Source organism: Solanum stenotomum, chromosome 7, assembly GCF_019186545.1.
Source record: "Solanum stenotomum isolate F172 chromosome 7, ASM1918654v1, whole genome shotgun sequence".
NCBI classification, from domain to species: Eukaryota; Viridiplantae; Streptophyta; class Magnoliopsida; order Solanales; family Solanaceae; genus Solanum; species Solanum stenotomum.
Genome location: NC_064288.1, coordinates 54457838 through 54466830, shown reverse-complemented (window position 1 = coordinate 54466830; position 8993 = coordinate 54457838). Strand labels below are relative to the sequence as shown.

Sequence of the window (8993 nt, the reverse complement as noted above, 5' to 3'; positions counted from 1 at the left end):
ATATCTCAAATCTAATATAAAAATTGTGTGAAATGTTCTATAAAAAAATATTTTAAAGAAATATTTTATTCTTTTACATCATAGAGAAACATGTATGCATGTTTAATACAAGTAACTATTATAAATAACTATTATAAATAGTATCAAAACTACCTTTAAGTTATGGGAAAATTAGCAATCTGGTCAAAAACCCTAACATAATTAGTAAAAACATCCACACTTTATAAATATTATTAAAAATATCAAAATGTCAATATTTTAGAAAATAATGTGTATCCTATTTTAGTTCTTATTTTTTATCTCACATTAATTATCCGTTTCCCCAACACGTTCTTTCTCATATGTTTTAAAAAAAAAACATTTTGAATAGTAACTTCTTCAATTTCATTAGGGTTTTGGACATTGTGAACATCGAGATCTCTCTCTAATGGCCTAATCTAAGAGGATTACAAGAGGTATCCAACTTAATCACCAATTTTCTAGCAATTTTCATCTTTCAATCTATGTATTACTCAAGGAATGACAGATAATGTTGGATCAGCGGCTAAAATGACGGAAGAGAGACGATCTAAGCATATACATGACCCAATCCATATGCAAGATCTTTCTCAAGTTCATAACAGAACTGTAGGATCTTCGTCTATCAGTGGAAAACTCAAAAAACGATGACAAAAACCAAATAGTTGATGAAGAGGTATTTAATTATATTTATAGAATTTTAAGTTTATTGAATATATTACCATCACAATATCTGCATGTTCAGTTGAAGTTGTTAAAAACACAAAAAAAATGAATTTTCTATTAGACTAGAGTATTTGTAACAAGTGTCTTTGTATTCAAAATTCAAAAAGTATGTGTATTGATTTAGAATAGCGTTGCTACTGTTGATGGATAATGTGGGATTGTTGATATGGATATTGTATTCCTTAATTATTATTTTTGTTTGTGTTTGCGGACGGTTAGTTTTGATATTAAACCCACATATTTGGATTCATCATATATATGCATCTTTTTCTAGTTATGAACATTGTAGAGTGTTGTTTGTATTCAGTCAATTAAGAATGCATACTTACTTTGTCTAGTTGTATTCATTTTTAAGATTGTTGATGTTATTTCAGATTGTATTCATGCTATATTACTTGATGTTTTTGTATTCATTATGGTACATTTATTGTATTTGTGTTGTGTGGTTTCTAAGTTACATGTTACTTCATTAATATTCTCTTTGTATTTTATATTCATGGTTTTAAGAATATTGATTCTATTTCAGTTTGTATTCATGCTTATTTGATGAGTTTTTATTCACTGTGTTATACCTTTTATATTTGTGTTTGGTGGTTTCTAAGTTACATGTTACTTCATTAATTTAACTTTTGTATTTGTACTCATGATAAGTTATATGTTGTTTCATTTTAGTTTATTATAATTTAACTTCTATATACTATAAAGTTGTATTTATTTTATTTTATTTTATTTCAGAATGATTCAATATATGTATATTTGGTGTTTTTTGTATTCATTGTGGTATACTTGTTGTATTTTGTTTGACGTAATTTCTAAGTTACATTATGACATATTTTTGTATTTATGTGATGTAGTAACTTAGAAACTATGCTCAGAAAGATGATCAAGACATAATTTCTAAGTTTTTTGTATTCATTGTAGTTTCTAAGTTACATTATGACTGATCATCTTTTTGAGCATCAGTATAGCTTGCTTTGTGAAAAAATATATTTCGGTCATATATCTAGCAACTTTGATGCAATATTTCTACGGTCAAGATACGCTGCACTTATTTGATACTATGGCCAACAGAAGAAAGATGTCAGAGCCATTAGCGAGAGGGAGGCACCTCCAAGGCATAACATGTCTTGCATAGTCTGTGAGGATAGTGAAACAATTGAAATACAATAGTTATTTATTTTTAGGTTCGCTGATCTTATTTAGTTCTAAATTATTTTGTCTACTATACATTTATCTTTTTGTAGTAGTTTGTTATGCAAAGTCATTGTTTTAACCTCATGAAGGTTTGATTTATCATAAAAAAAATTGACATATAGTATTCATTTTAGTGTATACTATATTTTTTGAATTCTATTTCTTGCATTCTATTTTATATCTCTTCGTAGAGTACTGATCACAACTGGTTATGGTTGAAAATAAACTAAAACAAGTTGGGGGTCGTTAGTGTATGCCAAAAAGGTTTCTAGTTCATCATAATTGTATATCAACAAGTTTTGTATTTCATTTTGCTCGTCTTGTATTTAAGTTTTCACTTTGTATGTCAAAAAGGTTTCCAGCTCTTTTTAATTTTGTATTCATCCAAACAATATACAAACAAAATTTGTATTCTATGTATTTGATTATTTTGAAATTCAATTTTAAAATCATACAATTTTGTATTTCTTCTAAATTAATTAGCCATCACAATTATATACCTTGAATTTTATATTTAACACATCATTAAGTTTTACAGTCGTTAACAATACTATTTGTATCAAGTTACAAAATGTATGTATTTGCTATCGTACTTGTATTCTTTTGATCAAACTTATATCCCTTTCATTACAATTGTATTATATGACCGACAACATATTTGTATCCTTATCAAAATTATTTGTTGTATTTCAATCAAACAATTACAAAAATACAGTATAGTTATTATAACTTTTTGGATATGAATACAATTTTATGGAGAAAAAAAACAAAAACAACAGTCACAGAAAAAAAAACGATCTTCAACTAACTACATCCATTCTTATTTTGTATCAATCAATCTAAAATTAAAATACTCCACCAAAATTATTTTTTCCCACCTTGTTCATAATACATACAATTTACAAGAAAACTAGATACGTTTTACAATTATCAAAATTTTTCATACCCTTTCTATAATAACTTTGAAAACAGATTAAAGATCCAGCAATTAACTAATTATACCCAGTTAAATTTGTATGTCACCGATTATATCAAAGTCCCAGTGGCAGTTTCCTTCTACAAATCTGGTTGGCAACAAACTTTGGACCTGTTTGTTTCTAAATCTTCTTTCCAAACAGAAAAAAATAATTTAAACGAATTCACTTCATCAGAGATTGAGTATTATCAATGGAAACTTAAAAATCGATATTGATAAATTTCATCAACAAGGGGACCTGCTTTGTGTGTATTTTTGAATTTGTAACTGATGAGAATTCTAAGTGATATGTTCCTTCTTAAAAATATTCTCTCCCTTAAATTTCTCCTTTCTATTTATAAATATTTGTATTCTTTCAATTAAAACAAATAATAAAAACATAAATCAGATACATAACAAACTAAAATATTGACATTTTTAATAAATATTGAAAGTGTGGCTAAAGGTCCTATTAAATACTAAAATATTGACATTTTGAAAATTTTCCCATAAAATTATACTAAATAATATAAATAAAGTGAATTATGGAGTCCACTATTCTTTAAGCTCATCATATCCAAAAATAAAAATAAAAATCCGAACATCATTTTTCTTCAACTTCGAACATTTTTCTTCTAAATTGAAAATTTTATCAAAATTATATCTCTCAATATTAGGAATTGGCAAAAAGAAAATTTGCTGAAATATTTTTGTCAGAAAATTTGAATCGCTAAGTACAAATATAATTAAATTTATATATATTCAAAATGATTTTTGTAAAAAATATTTGAAATGATGTTCATGTTTGAATGTACTTTAATACAATTTCAAAAGTGAAAATTGAGTTAAAAATAGATTATTTTAAAAAAGTAAATAATTTTTATGTTTAAATGGATACTAAAAGTAGAAGTTAAAAACAAATGAATTAGCAAGATGAAAATTTTAAAATACGATAAATGAAAAATGGTTTAATCCTATGATACGAATACGAATTATATTCGTATTTAAATTTGACTATTAATATCTTAGGTAATTATTTAACCATAAATAAATATTTTTATTTATATTATAAAAATATAAGGAGTAATTGAATTGGTTTTCAAAATATTATATTCCTTCAATTTTATAATATACGAGTCAAAGCAGGAAAACACAAACAATCAATAAACATTATAGTAGGTCAAGTGCGCTTAAAGTTAACAACAATGCCAAATAGGGACACAATCGTGGAGCTCTAAGTTGGAACTCAATATGATAGCCAATAATGTGATAGTATAAAATCAGTTTGTCAAACATGGCTGAGTTCATAATTTAGACCAAAGACCTTTTTACATCTAAAATCCAAGAATCACTTTCCACTGGCAGGTAACACCACATCTTAGGAATCATAATTATGAGATCAGAGTTTCATTCACTGTCACTTTTTAGACTTGGAGGCTTTGAATATGTGCTCCTTGAAGTATTTGAGTTCAGCTATGCTCTCCTTAATGTCATCCATAGCTCTGTGCTTGTTTTGCTTTTTAGGAGCCTTCCTGTTGTCTAATTCAAAATACCAGCAAAACACAACATGTAAAACTCCCCAACCTAACTGATGTATACATTGGATAGATCAGATAACCCTAAAAAATGCAGTGTAGTTTTACCTCTTGGATACCAACGAAAACACAGTGCCTTTACGCTGCTGACGTCAACAAGTACATGCGAAAACAAACTTGCCAAATTTGGCATAAACTTCTGTAACAAATAAATTAGAAAGAGAAGAGTGAATAACTGGTGATGTTATATGCCTCAACGATGAAAGGCTGACTATAGTAAGAAATATAGAATAANTTGTATATCAACTAGTTTTGTATTTCATTTTGCTCGTCTTGTATTTAAGTTTTCACTTTGTATGTCAAAAAGGTTTTCAGTTCTTTTTTAATTTTGTATTCATCCAAACAATAGACAAACAAGGTTTGTATTCTATGTATTTGATTATTTTGAAATTCAATTTTAAAATCATACAACTTTGTATTTCTTCTAAATTAATTAGTCATCACAATTATATACCTTGAATTTTATATTTAACACATCATTAAGTTTTACATTCGTTAACAATACTATTTGTATGAAGTTACAAAATGTATGTCTTTGCTATCGTACTTGTATTCTTTTGATCAAAATTATATCCCTTTCATTGCAATTGTATTATATGACCGACAACATATTTGTATCCTTATCAAAATTATTTGTTGTATTTCAATCAAACAATTACAAAAATACAGTATAGTTATTATAACTTTTTGGATATGAATACACTTTTATGGAGAAAAAAAACAAAAACAACAGTCACAGAAAAAAAACGATCTTCAACTAACTACATCCATTCTTATTTTGTATCAATCAATCTAAAATTAAAACACTCCACCAAAATTAATTTTTCCCACCTTGTTCATAATACATACAATTTACAAGAAAACTAGATAGGTTTTACAATTATCAAAATTTTTCATACCCTTTCTATAATCACTTTGAAACAGATTAAAGATCCATCAATTAACTAATTATACCCAGTTGAATTTGTATGTCACTGATTATATCAAAGTCCCAGTGGCAGATTCCTTCTACAAATCTGGTTGGCAACAAACTTTGGACCTGTTTGTTTCTAAATCTTCTTCCCAAACAGAAAAAAAAAATTTAAACGAATTCACTTCATCAGGATTGAGTATTATCAATGGAAACTTAAAAATCGATATTGATAAATTTCATCAACAAGGGGATGCTGCTTTGTGTGTATTTTTGAATTTGTAACTGATGAGAATTCTAAGTGATATGTTCCTTTTTAAAAATATTCTCTCCCCTAAATTTCTCCTTTCTGTTAATAAATATTTGTGTTCTTTCAATTAAAACAAATAATAAAAACATAAATCAAATACATAACAAACTAAAATATTGACTTTTTTAATAAATATTGAAAATGTGGCTAAGGGTCCTATTAAATACTAAAATATTGACACTTTGAAAATTTTCCCCTTAAGTTATTGAATTAAAGCCCAAGTATATTGAAAAATGAACCTGTTGCACTGCCTGCTGTTATGTTGCCCTCCCTTTCATGTTTTGTTAAAAAATCCAGTGCCCTGCATTGTCTGAATTGTATATTGCCCTGCCTGATTGCATAAAAGCCTAAATATATTGCTCTGCATGAATTGAAATTTAAGCCTAAGTATATTGTAAAAATAATGAACCTGTTGCACTACTTGTTTTGTGTTAGGTTGCACTCCCTGTTTGGCTTTGCTTCCGGTTAGGTTGCGTAAGTTAGGTTGTTGTTATGTTGCACTCCCTCACTTCTATGTTATATTAAAAAATTTAGTGCCCTGCACTGCCTGAATTGAATTAAAGCCTAAGCATATTGCCCTGCCGGAATTGAATCAAAGCCTAAGTATATTACCCTGCCTTAATTGAATTAAAGCCTAAAAAGTATGTTTTATGTTAGGTTGCACCTTGTTAGGCTGCAATTCTATTAAAGTCACAGTATCCGTAATTCAGTGCCAAAAGAGAAAGTAACAAACTTTATAATTGAACATTTCGAAAAAAGAAGACATCAAATTCTTTAGAGTAGAAAAAACATTGTACATTTGAGAAATACTTTTGTGTTACTGTAACTCTTTGTTTTGGTTAAAATATTCTTTGGAATTCGTTTTTGTTCGTTTGAAATCATTCATGTTCGATTGAAATTCGAAGATAAAATAAATAGTACTTTTTAGCTACTTTTACTTGTCTATTGTTCCAGAAATACTTTTCTACTTTTTCTTGTTGCTTTTGGTAAATAATAAAATTTTATAATAATGTGTTCAAATAGGTCAAAGAAAAGGAGTTGACAAGTTATTTGAATAAAAAACAAACTAATTGCAATTCGAGTTCTAGTTTAAATAAATAGGGTAGTAGCAAGTCCATGATAAATTTTGGTCAGATTGTTGAATACTTTATTTTCCGTGCCCATTGGTAAAAGCTGGCTCTAACCACCCGCGACATCTCCTCTTCCTCGCCTTATTTGATCACCTGTGAGATAGCAGAATTGTTATTTTTTTTCATCCAAGTACAATGTTGTGACAACGAGGTGTATCCCAATCCCAAAATTAAGGGGTTCCTAATGTTGGGGTTTATTTGTCTTGATTTCTTACCATAAATAGGTTTTCCTTTTAGGAAAAAGTTTTAATAGTTTGACTATTCCTTTTCTTGTAGGAAAGGTTTTAGGACTCTATAAATATATGTTTGTTCCTTCTAACTTAATCAACATTCATAATGTAGTCCTAGGGTTTTGAGAGTTTCGGTTATGGGGAAGAATTTGTGAACCTACTTGTATTCCGAGTGAATTGGTTGAAGTTATTTCTCTCTATATTTTGTACTCTCATATTTATATAGTGGATTGCTCATCTCCTTTGTGGATGTAGGTCGATTGACTGAACCACGTTAAATCTTTGTGTCTTTTGGTATACTTCTTGTTTGTCTTCTTACTCATGGTCTTTCGAGGTTTGCTTTGTTAGCTTCCTCATTATACATGCTTATTTTCGGTCCTAACACCGAATTCTTTTAATAATAAATGTGCTTAAGTGATTTTTGAAGATAAAAATTAGTTGAGTGATTTTATTGATACAAAATAAAGTTCATTGACTTTGCTAAAAAAAATTCATAGTTGAATGACTTTTTAAGATATTAACTCATAGTTTTGGACACCCTTTTGCTTAATTTTAGTGGGTCTCTTGAGTTAACCTTGTAATTTGCATTGATTTCTAAGCTACTAAATGAAATACTTGATAGTCATCCATTTTCTTATATTATCCTCATGTTTTATACCTCTTATGTGTATTTATTCTAAGCATTTTATGTGACAAAAAGATGTTTCAAGCTGGTACTTTACTTATTTTATAATAGCATTTAATTGTCATTACAGGTTGAATGGTAGATAGCAACACATGATTGGGTTGAAATTAGAAATTATATGTGACCTATGAAGCTCATGTATGGTTGTAAAGGTGGTTGTCAGTTGAATGATGGTTGTATTTAGACCTCCAAAATTAATCGTTTCACCTTCTGATTGCTGAGTGTCTGGTGATTTGTCCGACCAGTTCTACTACAAGTGATGGGTTCATATTCTGGTAATTGTGAAATATGAGCTGGTGATGTCCACTTAGTGGCTGATGGTGGAAGTGGCTCAACCACTCGAGCAAGGCTCACTTGTGATAAATCTTGGCAGATATATTGTTACGAGACGGAAAAGATCAATTCTTCTTGTTTTGGGTTTTTTTTTTTTTTGGTGTTTTATTGCAGCTAATAGTGCCGCTTATTCAATTTTGACAAATTGAAGTAAGGATTGCAGCTAAGAGAAGAATGTGTTTAGCAACATGAACTATTGAAAATAGAGCAATTATGTCCTTTGTTTGCTTTTTGGAACAAAAATGTCTTTTCTCTTGGCCATATGGATTTATAAATTAGAGCAAACGTATGCTTGTTTGATTTACCTATTTCGTTAAATTGACATCATTTTGTGCGGCTTCAATTGTTCATAACATGAGTTTGTGCTATATCCATAATAAATAAAACCTATCTTGTTAAATTGCTCACAAATCTCACCCAATGGTATGATTTTGTTCTTGTTCAATGGTCACAAGATCTTGCTAGATTGACATAATTGCGTTATATACATTCTACCTATCTTGTAAAATTATTCACAAATCTCATCGGAATGACACAATATTTCTGTGTTGTTAGACAAGGTGTTCTTTGAATGTGCAATATATATCAAACCACTCCAGATGATCTCAAATTTGAAACAAAACCTCACACACACCAACATAAAACGATCCTCAATCACCAATTTACTTAATTAACACTGGTTGGTCAGTTTTACATATAAAAAATAATTCCGCATGAATAGTGTTCTGTTTGCTGCAGTACTATGCTTATACTTGCATGGATTCTGGATAAAACTATTTCAACATAATTACGTTTAAAAGTAGGTAATCCCCACATAGGTTTCCATGTATTATTAGACGGCAGTGCATTTCTCTAGCCTAAACTATTCCATAAGAAATAATACAATTATAAAGGGACATCATGGACA

General features: G+C 28.7%; 1 long non-coding RNA gene across 1 annotated transcript; it reads right to left on the bottom strand.

Moving 5' to 3' along the window:
• Positions 1-4065: 4065 nt before the first annotated feature.
• On the bottom strand, positions 4066-4672 carry LOC125870603 (uncharacterized). The gene is made up of 2 exons (XR_007446917.1): positions 4537-4672; positions 4066-4432 (listed from the first exon to the last, which is right to left on the bottom strand). It is a non-coding gene; the product is annotated as an uncharacterized LOC125870603 (long non-coding RNA).
• Between the last annotated feature and the right edge of the window lie 4321 nt (positions 4673-8993).